A 15,044-nucleotide genomic window follows, 5' to 3' on the forward strand; every position below is an offset into this window, starting at 1 on the left:
CTCAGTGCTTAGTCTTTCATTCCAAAACCCATTTCTTTTGTTGGGGGCACATATGATTCTGTTAGCATAGTCAATACTTTTTAATAAATTCTCTGGTTTTAATACATTATACTTTCTGGAAAAAACTTATCAACCATTCATACTTCCTTGTGAATTTAAGTCATAGACTCATGTAATATTAAAGTGTATCTAGCTTTACTTTCCACCATATGCAGGGATCTTCGGAAAAGTGGCTCCTATATGGCCTCCCTGACTGTCCTTTAGCAGCTCTCATGGTGGGAAGCTCACCATCTACCACTCCTTGCTGTCCAGAGAGCTCTAATTGCTCAGGTTGAGCTAAAATCTGCTTCTCTGCAGCTTTCCACCAGCAGTCTTCCCTCTCCTCTCCGAAGCAATTACAAAAGAAATTGCTTCCTTTTCCCTACCATAACCTTTCAGATATGGGTGTTCGCTCACATCCCTTCTCTTCTCCAGGTGAAATGCCTCATTTTCTTTATCTTTTCCCCATAGGGCTAGTTTTGGATTCCCTCTGTGCCCTGGCCCTCTGAACATCTGCTTCAATTTAAGCCATATAGAACTGAAATATCCTACCAGGTGGGTCTGATTACCAACACATTCCTTTTCTTGGAGCCTTTGAAATTTGAGCCGGACCCCTCATGATGAGAGTAGTGGTTTGTGTTCCCTAAGGAAAATATTTCACCCATTTACAGCTGGAAGACACCTGATGATCCAGGTGCCACTTATACAAAACTACCCCAGAACTCATTTGATGTAACTTTTATCTAATGGAGACAATCTGCATGCTGCTTGGGCCTCTCCTGGTAGTCTGTAGGTTGATCCAGGTCGGGCATTGTGTATAATCATTCCTGGGTTCTTCCAAAGTGCCTGTCACATTGGTGTGCTTCCCTTCACCTGTCAATAAATGCAGTTGATTGATGGACTCACTGGGGCTTAAGAAGTCATTTTCTGCTCTGTTGCATCTCAGAATCCAGCTGTGTCCAGCTGGAGCTAGCCTTCCACTGGTCTTGCATGTTTTTTTTTTCTGAACATGGACCCAGGTCTCATGGCTTGCTCATGCATTACAATAGGAAGAGTTTCATTTTGGAGCTCTGCTCTATTCTACCCACAATGGGGAGGAAACCAGAACCCTGAGAGGAGAGTCACAACCCAATTTGCAGAGAGTCCTGGAACTCCTCTTCCAGCTTGTGTTATCTGCCAAACCTCCAGTAATGAAAATCTCCCAGGTGTAGGCCTAGTCTTGAGCTGCAATTTGTTGGGAGCGGGGCAGTGTATCAAACAGCTGTTTCCAAGTGTGTCTTTATTGAGCCTTTGGCCTCTGCTGCCTCCTTCTGGCCCCTCCCCCTTCCTCCCTCCTCCGCCCTGATGTTGCCTATAAATCAAGTGTCTTTTCTTAAAGTTGTAATCACCAAAATAAGGCGGTGATTTATAAGGAATTCTGAAATAGCAAATAATCAGCCGAACACTTCAATTTAATGGCAGCAATAAGTCAAGTGCCTCCACGCTCATCTTGGGAGGAAGAAGCAGGTCGGTCTTGGTTGTTTTGATATGACAAATGCTCTTTTGTGAGTTGTAACAAATCAATTATCCACAGGTTAAAAACGGAGAAACTCCTTTTTAAAAATATACTTTTATGGTTACATTTAAAACAGAATAATGTTCCAGGGAAGGGGGGGGCAGTGCTAGAGCTCTATAGTTATTTTTTTTTTTTTGGCAAAAGAAAATTGGGGGAAATAATAGCTCTGAGGAGAAAGCTGTCCAAAATGACATCAATCAGAGATGCAGGTGCCTGGTGCCCATGGAAGGTGCACACAGAGTATTAGGGTCTGTTTGGATACAGCCTGGGCAGGTAGCAAAGAATCTGCTTCTACCTGTGGCTGCATTTTCCAACTGAAATAGCTGGCTCCCCAAAAAACCCTATGGGGATAGTCAATCCTCAAGCTCTCCCTGGGCACATTTCTCTGCCTCGTATTTCTCATTTCAAGGAGAATTTCTTCTTTTTCGGTTAAGAAAGAAGTCACACCTCAGCAGCTGGCCCTGAGATTGGAACCTGTGTTATCTCGTTATGTACAGCCCCATCTGTGGGGGGGGGCTGCACAGAAAGACTCCCATGCCCTTTCCCAGGTTCTATTTTCCTCTCCTTCCCCGTCACATCCATTTGTGACACAATAAAATACAAGAGCATCTGCCGTAGCTGCTTCTGTCAAAGCAGGAGAGGCTCAAAGCCATCCCAGGCATTTCACCCAGCTGGTGGGTTTGTCAGATTCAAGGGCCTTGAGAAGGTCACGCTGTCATGATTGCAAATGTTTGGGTTGTCTTAGTGCACGGGGCTTCAGACACTTTGGGCTCTCTGGGTGCCATCATGAGCAGCACACTGCCCCGGGGAACTTGACAAACTGGAACTTGTGGTGGAGGCAGGTTCTAGAGGGTGGTTGCTTTGCCAGAATGGTTCAGGGACTGATTGCTTTGGGTAGAGAAGAAAAGACCTACTGTGTGTGGGCTGGTGTATGACAGATGCTGAGAGTGAGCAGCCCATTCCTTGTTAAAGTGTCCAGGTAGAGGAAGAGTCTGCACTGGGTGGCAGGTGACCCAAGCAGGCCCCTTGGGCTTTGCATTTCAGGCCGTGCAAGGCTCTGTCACTCTGGGGAGCAGGGAGGCCTTTGATGACAGCAGCCTGCAGTACAGCTGTTTTTTGGTCTTAGCTTGTTTTCTGTCCACGCTGTCTACTGTCCTTGGCCACTTTCCCTGACCTCAGTCTTTCCACTTGTCTTCCTCAGCAGATCTCCCTTCCACCTTTTGTTCCCCTTTCTTAAGTCCGTACTTCCTCAATACTTTCTTTCCTTTGTGTTCACCCCACTGCCTGCTTGGTTGGATGCTCAGTGGATGACTTCTTTGATCCACTCATGGGGTCATCGATTCAGCAATTATTCTGAGTACTTTCTATGTGTTCAATAACATATACAGTTCTATTTTGTGAAGGTAGACCAGGTGTTATCAAATACCAAGGAAGACCTCCCTCAGGTTGGGTAGTCAGGGAACACTTCTCTGAAGAAGTGTTGGTTAGGATTGAGCCTGAAAGACAAGAAGTCATTCAGATGATGGCAGGGCAGGAGAGGTCCAGGCAAAGGAATGGAATGTGCAGAGGGGTTGTGGAATGTTCCAGAAACTGAAGAAAGAAATACTTAGTACTCTGTCTTTTTGGTAACAGCATGAACACATGGCAGAACCCTTCCTACCTTGGGGCTGTTAACATTGCTGTGCCCGCTCTTGTTCATATTCTCTCATGGCTGGTTCTTTCCTACTATTCATGTCTCTGTTTAGTTGTCACCTCCTACAAGAGGGCTTCTCTAGCCACCCTGTTATACTCTACCTCGTGTGTGTGTGTGTGTGTGTGTGTATGTGTCTGTATATGTTGGTGTACCTGTCACTAAATGAAATTGTTATTTATTGGATTACTTCTTCATAGATGATCTTCCCCCATGAGAATGGAAACTTCACAAATAGAAATCCTGTACTAACAAGCCATCACATTCCCAGCACCCGGCAAACAATAGGCACTTAATAAATGTTTTGTGAATTAATGAATGATGAATAATAGGCTGGAAAAATAGAATAGTGAGGAAATGTAGCTTCATTATAATCAAGCACCCATAGGAAAAAATGGTAAAAGGGAAGAGGAGGATGTGTTAGAGATCTATGCCAGAGTATTAAAAAAATGTGTAATGAGCACATTTATTATGTGAATGCAAAGGCCAGTACTTAAGCTCCCTGCTTTTAAGTAGGCTAACATTTCTTCTATTTGCATTATGAGTTTGCCTAGCAGCTCCTGTCACCTCCATGATAAATCAATACAGACATATTTCTGTAAAAGGTTTGATAATTAAGCTGCTGCTGAGCCCCCAGTGAGTGCAGTCACAGCAAATGCTTCAGTGAGCGACTCTAACCTGCAGACGTGGACACCCTTTCCATGACTGTGCCTTTCCAAGGAATCACATCTTGTTGTCTCATTTTGGCCAGATATGAAGGGATGTAAAGGAAGCCAACCTGCTCTAGGTTATTTGCAGTTCATTGCTGAGTCTTGAAGTAGCAATCATTCATGGATTCCCTTCTGCTTTTTCTACCATGATATTCCAGTTTCTGTTTATAAAACAAACACAGTTCAATTGTCAGATTCCAAAGTAAGACAAAACAAAACACAAAGATTCAAGAACTTGAAGAGAAAAACAGGTTGGGAGGTAGAAATTCGATTCTTAGATGTTGGAGTGATTGAGAGAGGGGAATTGAGCTGATTCTAGATTTATGGTTTAGGTGACTGGGTAGATATTTGTGTCAGTCCTCTGAGAAGCAGAATCATTAGGTGATCAGAGATCAATCTGAGATCAGTTCAATCAGAGAATCATTAGGTGATTGATTGATTAATTATCTATCTGTGTTAGTCAGGTTTCTGTTACTATAACTAATCCCTGAGATAAACAATTTATAAAGAGAAAAGTTTTTTGGGGCTCATGGTTTTAGAGGTTTCAGTTCAGTTGGCCCTGTTGCTTTGGACCTGTGGTGGCACATCATGGTGGAAGTGTGTGGCAGGGCAAAAGCAAAACCACCTATGTCCTGGATGGAAAGCAAAAGAGAAGGAGAAGAGACTAGGATCCTATAATCCAAGACAAGCGTGTGCCTCTGATAACTTGAGACTTCTCATTAGACTCCATCTCTTAAAATCTCTACCACTTCCTAATAGCTCCAAGCCCCAGCCTTTAACACATGGCCTCTGGGAGACACTTCAGATGAAAATTATAGCACTATATATCATATGTTTATCTACCTACCTGCCTGCCTATGAATATAGACAGAATCATAGATTTATTATAGGGATTCAACCTTATGCAATGTGGGAATTCAGTCAGCAGTTTATGTACAGCTGCTGCTCCTGTGTCTACAGGGCATACGGTCAGCAAAGGAAGATAAACATGATGTAGGGACATGGCAGAGAACCTGTGAGAATGAGCCAGGACCCATGGGGCCGAAGTAGAACCTGTGCTGATGTGTCACCAACTTTAGGTTTTCACTGCAGGGGATGCTGATTTCCTTCATCACAGAGTTAATGTGCACCTGGCCTGGAGTGAGCAATGCTGAAGGGTGAAGTCTGGCAGGAGCTGGAGAAGTTGCCCACCTGACTGTGCCTCCCATGGGAGAGACGGCCACCCAACACATGGCAACAGCACCTGCGGCTCTGCAGCCGCTTCAGAGAGTGAAACCCAAATGATCCCTGCTTCACTTTTGACCTTCCAAGTCTCTTGCAAAATGTCTCCTGTGGCTCATGCTAATCCAGAACTCTGTGGAGAAGGGAACTATGGGGAAGTTCCCAAGCCTCACTAGGTTGACAAAAGTGCATGCAATGTCAGCGCATGGATAAGATGCTCAGGATCTCTGTTAAGTCAGAAGAGATCATTATTCAAAGGATGTGCAGAAGCCAGAACCTACTGTGGAGGATAGGAAGGAGAGACATCAGAGAGGTCAGGAGGACATGTGGAGATGAAGTTCTGGGTGTAAGTGTGAGAATGTGAGTCTCTAAATGGTGATGATGATGATGGGCATGATATTGAATTTAATGACTGGTGTCTATGACACTGATCAGTCAGAATGGATGCTAGCCCATGAGGAGGTTCTGGGATCCTCCGGAAGAGGCCATCATCCAACCATTGTGATGGTGATGGCAGTGGTGATGGTGGACATTGGGCAGACAGGAGCTCTATGGAACAATTATTTGCTTCCTAGTATGAGAGCTACATTGCATTTTAACAGCTATGTCTGCCTTGGTGCAAAGTTGGCAGATATCAGCCCTAATAGCCAATAGCTAATAGCAATTGCAGGACTATCAAGTGCCAGGTGCTCAGCTAAGCACCTGAGTCTGTGTGATGGGGGTGTTGTCTCTTGGGTGCTTTGCTCTGTCCTGACTGCCTCTGGGAAGAATCAGAATCTTAGATCCTGGCAGAGCAAATTTTCAGGAACATCGTCAGCAAACATCTGCTGCTATGTCATGCGCCATGTTAGCAGGAGGATGTATTTTGGGGAGTCTTTGTAGGCCCTGCTCCATGCGGGGGAGAACATTTGAACACACAGCAGCTGTTAATGAATGCCATGCTGCTAATTAGGGCAGTCTGAGAGGAGCAGCTGCCCTGCACACTGGTGGTTTGGAATGACAAAGGCAAGAATATCTATCAGTTGGAGTCCAGGGGGGCTGTCTCAGTAGGACAAATTCTGGGCTAATGGAATGCACATAGACTTGCGAAGCATTAAACGTGGAAGTTCTCAGCTCAAAAGATCTGACATAGTTGTCTCACCAGATCAAACACAATAGAAGATCCCCAACGTGCCATTTTGATTCATGGTTTAAGGATACAGCTTTGGGTACAATACTTGAATAGACTGTGTATTGAAAAGTAGCCTTGAGGTCTTTTTTTGGCTCCATCCTTCCAGCTGCCATGTGGGGCATATTTGTTCTTCCTTTGACATCTACCTTCTGTCTTTCTATTTCTTAAAGAGAAACACTTCAAAGAAGTGACAGCTTATTATCTTAATGGTATCTGAAATGATCTGGGTATTTGTATTAACAATATAAGCAGATTGACCAAGAGACATACCCAAGATTGTCTTGTTCCCCAAATACCTATTGCTATTTGCTTGGCATTAGTTGAGGCTGAGGTGAACAGGCTTAATTCAAATTTTCAGTGGAAGCCAGGCAGCCACATCCTGGCCACAAAGGTGGCTGAAACCTGTGCCATTGGAGTGTATGTCTCTAATGGGGACAGAGAGTGGTCAGGGAGAGCTCTGGAGGGGAGGAGGTGGATGGCTCATGGGCTCTCTCACCTCAACCACTGGGGACAGCACAGAGCACAAGCTTCATTGCAAGTGAGTGGGTGAGTGTGGCTGTGATTTACCGGGCATGCCCTTGGACTGTGGATTCTCAGTCCGCATGTTCTTTCCTTGGATGTTGTTTCTCACATAAAGACAGAAATTAGCAAATGGTGGGAAATTGGATTTAGAGTTACAGCTTTCAAGAGGTTTATTCAACACTCCAAAGACCTCAATTTGCAATAGGGATTCCTTGCCAATAAGCAGCAGTGTCTCAGTCACATGGTATGGAATACCAGGCTCTGGAGCTGGAACTAAGAAGGGAGTTCTGGGAGGGACCAGGACACAAACAGCAATGTGGAGAAGCCGGAGCTGACTAGTTTGTGGAATAGCTGGGCCAGTCACAGGCAGGGACAGCCAGAGTGTGTGAGGCATCAGCAAAACTTTTTTTTTTAAATTAATTTTAATAGCTTCAAAAGAAAGACTGACAGCTATTATCTCAACGCTCCGAAATCAATCAGTGGGGTTTTATACTGATGGTTGACAATGAAGTTTAGGTAAGGAAAAGAAGATGAAAAATGTTTAATCCATGGTATGTTTAGTTATATCTGAAGTTATTAATAATTGCAAATTTCCAATGATTACAAGTTTCTTCACTGGTTATGTTTTATGACTTCCCATGATTATCTAAAATGTGTTTTATAATTGCTGATGTTCATATATAAACATTAAAGGTCTGCATTTCAGATGGGTAAAAACAGCCCTGCCAAAACAATTTGACAGGAAGACAGTCCTTATCTCTTTCTATAGAATGGAAGCTGAGATATTTGTCACTTAAGTATAGGTACTCTCCTTTAGTTTTACTGGGGACTTTGTCTCAGTCTGATTTGTAAGCAAATAACTACCTAGGTTGTAAATAATCTTTATCATCCAGCTTCTTTTATCGGCCAAGACAAACAATTTACAATATAATGCCTGAGTAGACAAAAGTACTTTTCTATGCAAATGATTTTCTTCAGTTTCTCTTTACTTAAAGCTGACTCCCTTCTTAAAAGGTCATCATATCTCATCTCATATTTTTCTTTCTTGAAGAGAGGGATTACCTAATTCTGTATCTCAGAGGTTAGTATGTTTCCTTGAGATGCAAAAAGGAAATGACTTTCCATCACTTTTGTGCCAAAACAGAATCCTTATTGGGCTTACAGAGCCCATTTCTGGGTCTGTCTCTTGCTACCCTCCCATTCTCATCCTGTGCCTCTGTCCCTTCAGCCCTGTTGAACTTGCTGTTCTTTCAAGAGCCTTGTTCTTTCTCTCTGACAGACTTCTTTACATGCAGTGCCCTCTACCTGGAGCATTGTGTTGTTGCCTTCTATGTGTAGCTCTCTGGCACTATAATGAAATGTCTGAGATAATTAATTCATAAAGAAAAAAGGTTTATTTTGGCTCAGAATTTGGAACGTTCCAATCTAAGACCACATTGGTTTGGGCCTGTGGTAAGGCAAGGAATCATTGTGTGAGTGCATTGTATAGCAAACCTCATGGCCAGGAAGCAAAGAGAGAAAGAGGAGGGGGCCAGGGTTCCACAATCTCCTTTGAGGGCACATCCCCAGTGACCTAAGGATCTTTCACTAGACTGCACCTCTCAAAATTCTACCACCTCCCAATAGCACCACCCTGAGAAGCAAGCCTTAATGCATGGGCTTTGGGGGCCACTCAAGATTCAAATTATAGCACCTTCCATTACTAACTAACTGGTAGCCAGCCTTTGTCTCAGAGGAATAGCTACATCCTTGGGGAATTTTTTTCTGAACCTCCCCTCCCTATATATGCACGTAGCCTCCCATGGTAGCATTTTGCTCTTTTGTAACCATCTGATTATTGACACTGATTTATTTAGCTGCTGTCTTCCCTGCTATGCTGTAAGCTCTTTGGGAATGGGGGTCATATCTATTTGGTTACCTCTGTGCCCCCACAGTATTCAGAGTGTTGGGTGCACAGTGCTCAGTTAGCAGGTGCTGCTTGATTGGCAATTATATAACTCTTTATTGAAGCAGTTAAGCTCATTTAAGTGAAAAGAACCCCTCTCTGTGCACTTTTAAATAGCAACACTGAAGAATTTTAAAATAAGACTTGATTCAACAAAGTCTAGACACATTGTAGTCCCCTTTTCATTGATCCTTATCTTTTTACTCATCAGGAGAATGTTTCTTACTGTTTAATCCTGGAGTCAGCCTATAGTCCAAAAGCATCTTTGAGACAGAATTTTCTCTATAACTTCAGCTCCATGATTTTAAGGTAGTTGACACAAATCTGCTCCCATCTTGGAGTTGTTGGTGACATTTTTCTGCCCACTCATAAGGGGTTTACCCCTTGCTCTTGGATTTAAGTTTGACAGAGAGATGGCCTCAGTTACCTTCCTCGTTTCCTGCTTGAATACCTCTGATATGGAATACACAGCACTGGCAAAACCGTCTTCCTTAAATCATTAGGAAGAAACCTTTTCTTGCAGCCTCACATTTTGGAGCATAGTGAAATGATTTCTCCCTTCCTTTGGGTGATCCTTGCATACAACAATGCCCCAGGAACTTGTGAATTTTATAAAGAGATATCAAGCTCCTGCCTTCAAAGTACTTGCATTTGGTTAGGTTTGAATGGCAAAAAGCAATTCAAGGTACTAGGTATTAGGGACATGTGAATTTCACAGGCAGTAAGTCCCAAGATGCAGGAGTAGGGGAGCTTTATATAGAGCTTATGTTGATTTGTGACCGAGGGGAGGACTTTGAAATTCTTCCCCCAATTTTCATATAGCTTTCTGTGATCCAAAGTCCCCTCCTGGAAAAGCTTCCTGACTGCTCTAAAACACACTTATACACTGTGCCATCTTTATCCCTTTTACCTGCTTTATTTTCTGCATCCCCTCAGGAGAATGTGTTTCCAGAGCAGAACTTTATCCTGTTCATCAGTAGATTCTTACCACCTAGAAGAGTGCCTGGTATCCAGAAGGTACTCATTCATGCTTGCTGAGTGCATAAATGGGGAGGAGGTAGATAAATACACAGATAGAAAGAAATGGCATGAGCAAAGCAATGGGAACTGGCTGCAAGCAGGCCACTGTGATAGGAGTGAACAATGGAATATCAGGGATTGGTTTAGGAGGTAGGATGGGGTTAGGTCATAGGAGGCTTTGAGCAGCAAGATGTGGAGTTGCTATAATGGAGGGAAATGGAAAGCAGGCCTTCGCTAGGACCATGGCAGGAAGAGTGAAAAGGTGAAGAGACATTATGTGTACATCATTGGTGGGATTTGTTAAGTGAATGGATGTTGGAAAATGAGAAGATCTAAAAAGATTGTCTAGCAGTTATTAAGTCTCCAAGAATCTTGGTGCTTCTTCCAATTTTAGGGAAGTCAGAAGCTGATTTTGGATCCAGGAGAGTGGGCTCAGTTTGAGCTAGGCAAATAAGGGAATGGTGGGATTTCAGCAGAGATGACCAGCCGCCATGGGTACTGCCACATGCACCCTTCCAGGAGAGGTTAGATCCTGCTTCTAGCTAGCTGCTCTGAGAACTGTCTCATGGAGTCAGGGTTCCCACTGTACTCTTTCAACAGTCCCCATGATTATAGCATGCCGCAGTCCGGCTGGGCAAATAACTGAGAGGTGACAAGCAACTTGAAGGTTGAAGCGGGGACTACTTTATTGCAAGTGAACTCAGCAGGAACTGAGCGAGAACTCAAAGTAGCGGGCACCTGAGGTAGCAGGAGCCGCTTTATTGTGGTTCAGCAGAGGTATATATACCCAACTGATTACACACAGCTTGACTCAATTAACATCATCTAGATACAGCAGTCAGCCAAAAAAGAATCCTCACCATCTAATGGCTTTCTGGCGTTGCTTCACAATAGCATCTTCTGGGTCAGTTGTGCCTCCCCCCTACCCCAACTACATTTGGTTAAATGCCCATTGCTCAGTCCTTGTGAAAATTCTCTTTCCATTCTGATGAGGTTCATTTCATGCTTAGCTGAGAGTTGATGGCCAGGTATACTAAAATTGACCCAATTCTTGCAATCAATCCCGGGTATAACCTTCACCTCCCAGGTCTTTTCCACTAGACAAAGTGACATCCCTTCAGGGAAAGAGATATTTTCCCTTCTTACTTCTTTGTTGATAAAAGCCAATACTCATTTAGACTAATGGAGCTTTGTTTTGAGAACAGGATCAAAAGTACAAGTTGTCTTTGGGTGTTCTTTGTCTATCCCATGACCCTCTACCTCCAGGGCCATGCCCTTTCCTGGCCACCATCTTCCACCCTCTATTGGAAGCCTGCCTAGACCTGCTGTCCTCAGTAGGTTCCCCTTTCTTTTTACAATAATCTGGTAGGGGAAAGGATGGTTTTTAGAGACAGACAGACAGACAGATGGACCTTGGATTATGTCTAGAGTCTATTATTATCAACTGAGTGACCTTGGATAATTTACTTAATCTCTTTGGACTTCACTTCTTCATCCATCAAACAAAAAAATACTATCTCACAGGGCAGGCATTAACCAAGACTCATCCCATGATCCTCTGCAGTATCAGACACCCATGGGAGCATTCCACAAAAATTATTTGCTATTATGTGTTTCTTTTTCATGGGAAAAGATTTGGTTGATCGTGCTAATACATAAAGAATAAATAACAGATCTAACTTTCCTTTACTCTTAAAGAGAGAGCAACTGTAGTTAAGTTGTAGGCACAACCAAGAAAGTCTCTAAAACTTCTCAGAGTGGACAGCTAAGGGGCAGTCTCTGAGGTACCCCAGATCTCACATGGTGGCATTAGCATCCTGGAGATTAAGGACATTTTTTTTATATTCTCCCTTTTTTAGTCCAGGTATGAGTACATCCTCTCTTCTGGAAAAGCTATAGATGACCTGAACTAGCACGATCCTCTATTTACCTGTGGTGCTTATTGAATCATCCTTAGCTATTGCACCTGGCTCTTTCTGAGGGTTGAACTTGGGAATCTGCTTTAGGAACAGTCTCCCTGATGATCCATTTGCATCCTATGACTGACAACCACTGGTTTAGAGCACTAAAGGGGATATTTTTATTGAGGTTCCAGAGCAAATAAAGCAAATTGATAAAGGGAAAGTGGACAAAAATTTGGACTCAGGGCTCTGGATACATCAGGATCCTGAACAGAGAAGCCTAAATATTGCAACTGAATCCACTGGTCTTCAAAGAAGCTGCCTCCTGAACTCTACCCTCATGCATCTTTGATCTCTGCTTTATCCATATTTGCACTTAACACCTCTTCTGTATCCTCTGTTTTCCTTCTAGATGACAACAGGCTGGCATGTGACACCTACACAGACACCGTCTTACATGAAATTCAAAGCCTACATACTTCAGTGAATAAGATGCCTGACATACAGTAGGTGCCTAATACATGACAGTTCTCTTCCCCTGGCCTAGTTCTATCTCCCACCTGCTCCATTTGAGCACAAAACTGTCCAGAAAAAATGGGAGGGGGTTAGAGTGGGTACATTATTGCTAAGTTCCCAAATCTGATCAGTGTGTGGGGCCAGCTGCTGAGTTTCCACGCTTGCATACCAATGAGGCTGCGTCTGGAGCAGAATAGTTTGTGCCCATAAACCGTGACCTTCATTATCCATGGAGGCAGGCGGCAGTGGCAGTCCCTGTAGAAATCTTTCCCATCCCAATTGTGCGGGTGGTAGAAGCAACAGGACAATGCCATTGGTCTCAGCAGTGCTAGCACATACTTTCTATAGTGCTGTGCAAAGTGTACTCTTCCCCTCTTCTTTCTGACTGGGATAGGCTTTTCTTTTTCAATTAAAAATTAAAAGAGCTGCTGAATTTATATTCATTTCTTGGGCTTGCAATTCACGCTCCATTTCTCCTAAGCAGCCTGCATTATCATGGAGCTCATCTACTTATATTGGCTCTTGGAAACAGCCACTTAAATATCTGCTTGGTTACAAATGGCTCCCTTATGCCAGAGACACAGAGATTCATGTTGATGGAGAGTGAGATCAGGCCAGGAAGCCCTCTCCCCTGCATAGGAAAGAAGGTCCCTCCATGCCACCGGTGGGTCTGCTTGCCTCCTTCTGCACGGTTTAAGGGTGGGAGCCAAAGGAAAGCAGATTTTACTCAGAAAGTTCTTCAGAAGTAGCTATGATTTACACTCCTGATTGCTTTCCACTCTTGTTCTTGTCCTTAATTCTGCCCTTTGGATCACACATATCAAATCTTTTGCAAGTAAGTTTGATGAATCTGTGAATATAATTCTATTGCCCTCTGTTGTGAGTTGAATTGTGTCACCCACAAAGATATGTTGAGGTCCAAACTTCCAGTACCTTATAGTGTGGCTTTATGTGGAGGTAGGGTCTTTGTAGCTAAACTTAGTTAAACTGGGTCATACTGGTGTAGAGTGGGCCTTTCATCAAATATGCCTGGTGCTCTTATAAGACACAGACACACAGAAGGAGAAGCCATGTGAAGACAGAAGTGGAGATCAGCATGATGCTGCCACAAGCCAAGGAATGCTCGTGGCCACTAGAAGCAGGAGAGGGCAGGATGGGGGCTCTTTCCCTAGAGCTTTGGAAGGGAACATGCCCCTGTGAATGGCTTGGTTTTAGACTTCTGACCTCCAGAACCATGAGAGGATAAATTCTGGTTGTAAGCCACCTAGTGTGTGGTACTTAGTTGTGGCCACCTGTGCAGACTAATTCATCCTCTGAGACTTCTCTTGACTGAACACCTCCTGTTCCTTCCACTGATTCTCGTATAATATGCTCCCTCTCTATTTCCCTCCTTTGAGATTATTTCAGGTATCAGACAAATTACTTGAGAGGTGATCTAGGCAGGGACAAGGTAGAATCAAGAATTGGGAATGAGGTAAGTGCTCTCACTTTGGAATCTTGTGCTAAAACGATCACTTCTGGATTCTATACCTCAAAACCCAGGTACTTTCTCAGCAGCTTCCTCAAACCTCAACATCCTAGAAACAGATGGTCAGTTTAGATCTATGATTCTTTTCCAAGAGTGCTGCTGCCAAATCAGGTCTTTCAAAAGTATGATGCTCTGTTAAAATCTCTCATGATAATATTGATTGTTGCTTTGGCCTCTTCAGATATTTCGAATCTTGAGAGGATTCCCTAGTGCCTTCAAAATTCTTCTAGCTCCATTGTTATTTTATCTTTTTTTTCCCCCCAGAAATCTCTCTGTTTTCATTCAATGTTAATCATGCTGGTCTGAAGACCGAAAACTTATATATCATCAGAGACTTTGCTGTAGACTTGCTGAGAATTCATACATTTTTTTCACTCCATAAATATTAGCTGAGTTCCTGTTGTATGCCAGACATTGTTCTAGGCACAGAGCAGTTGGTAATAAATAAGACAAATCTCATTTCCTCACAGAGCTTAAGTTCTTATATTAGTCAACCTTTGGGATAAACCTGTCTGTTAGTGGAATACACGGGTACCAGCTTCCTGCAGATCCTTCATCTGTTTTCAAGTGCTCGTGTTGAACCTTCTGAGTTAGGAACTTAGTGAAACACTAGCCCTGAATGGAGGATTGGGTGTAGGATTGTTCTTTGTGGCAAGCAATAAAGTTATCCTTGTCTCACTTTCTCTAGAACCAGTTAGAACTTCCTGAGGTTTCTGTCTCAATTTGCCACTTCTCTTAACTTTTGATCTGCTGAAGGTCAGAGCAGTTTACCCCTAAAGTGGGGAGGTAGAACCAAGAATTGGGAATGAAGTAAGTGCTCTCACTTTAGAACCTGGGGCCATGAAACACGATCAAACAAGGGTTTGTGCAGTGATGAAGAGAAGTATGGGAAGAGAAGGCCAACCGTGGTCATTGAGGAGAGTTGGAGGGTGGGAATCTTTTGTTTGGAGAAGGTGGACTTGTAGGTGGCAAGACCCATGTTCAAAATAGTTATGCAGTTGAATCTCTTTCCCTAACATCTGACCGGTTACAAAGAGGGCTAACAGGTTGGTGGTAAGGAACCTAGAGGGACTGACATGAATTGATGTGCCTGATGCTGATGACTGTAAAGCTTTACAGCAACCTAGCTGTGGAGAGCCTGGCTCTCTAGTGGACCTCACTGTTGCCTCTGGCATTGATCTCTTTTTCCATAGCATCTGTGCTTCTCTGTGCCTGTCATTTTCATT

The sequence above is a fragment of the Spermophilus citellus genome, assembly GCF_964194105.1.
Source record: "Spermophilus citellus genome assembly, chromosome: 2".
NCBI classification, from domain to species: Eukaryota; Metazoa; Chordata; class Mammalia; order Rodentia; family Sciuridae; genus Spermophilus; species Spermophilus citellus.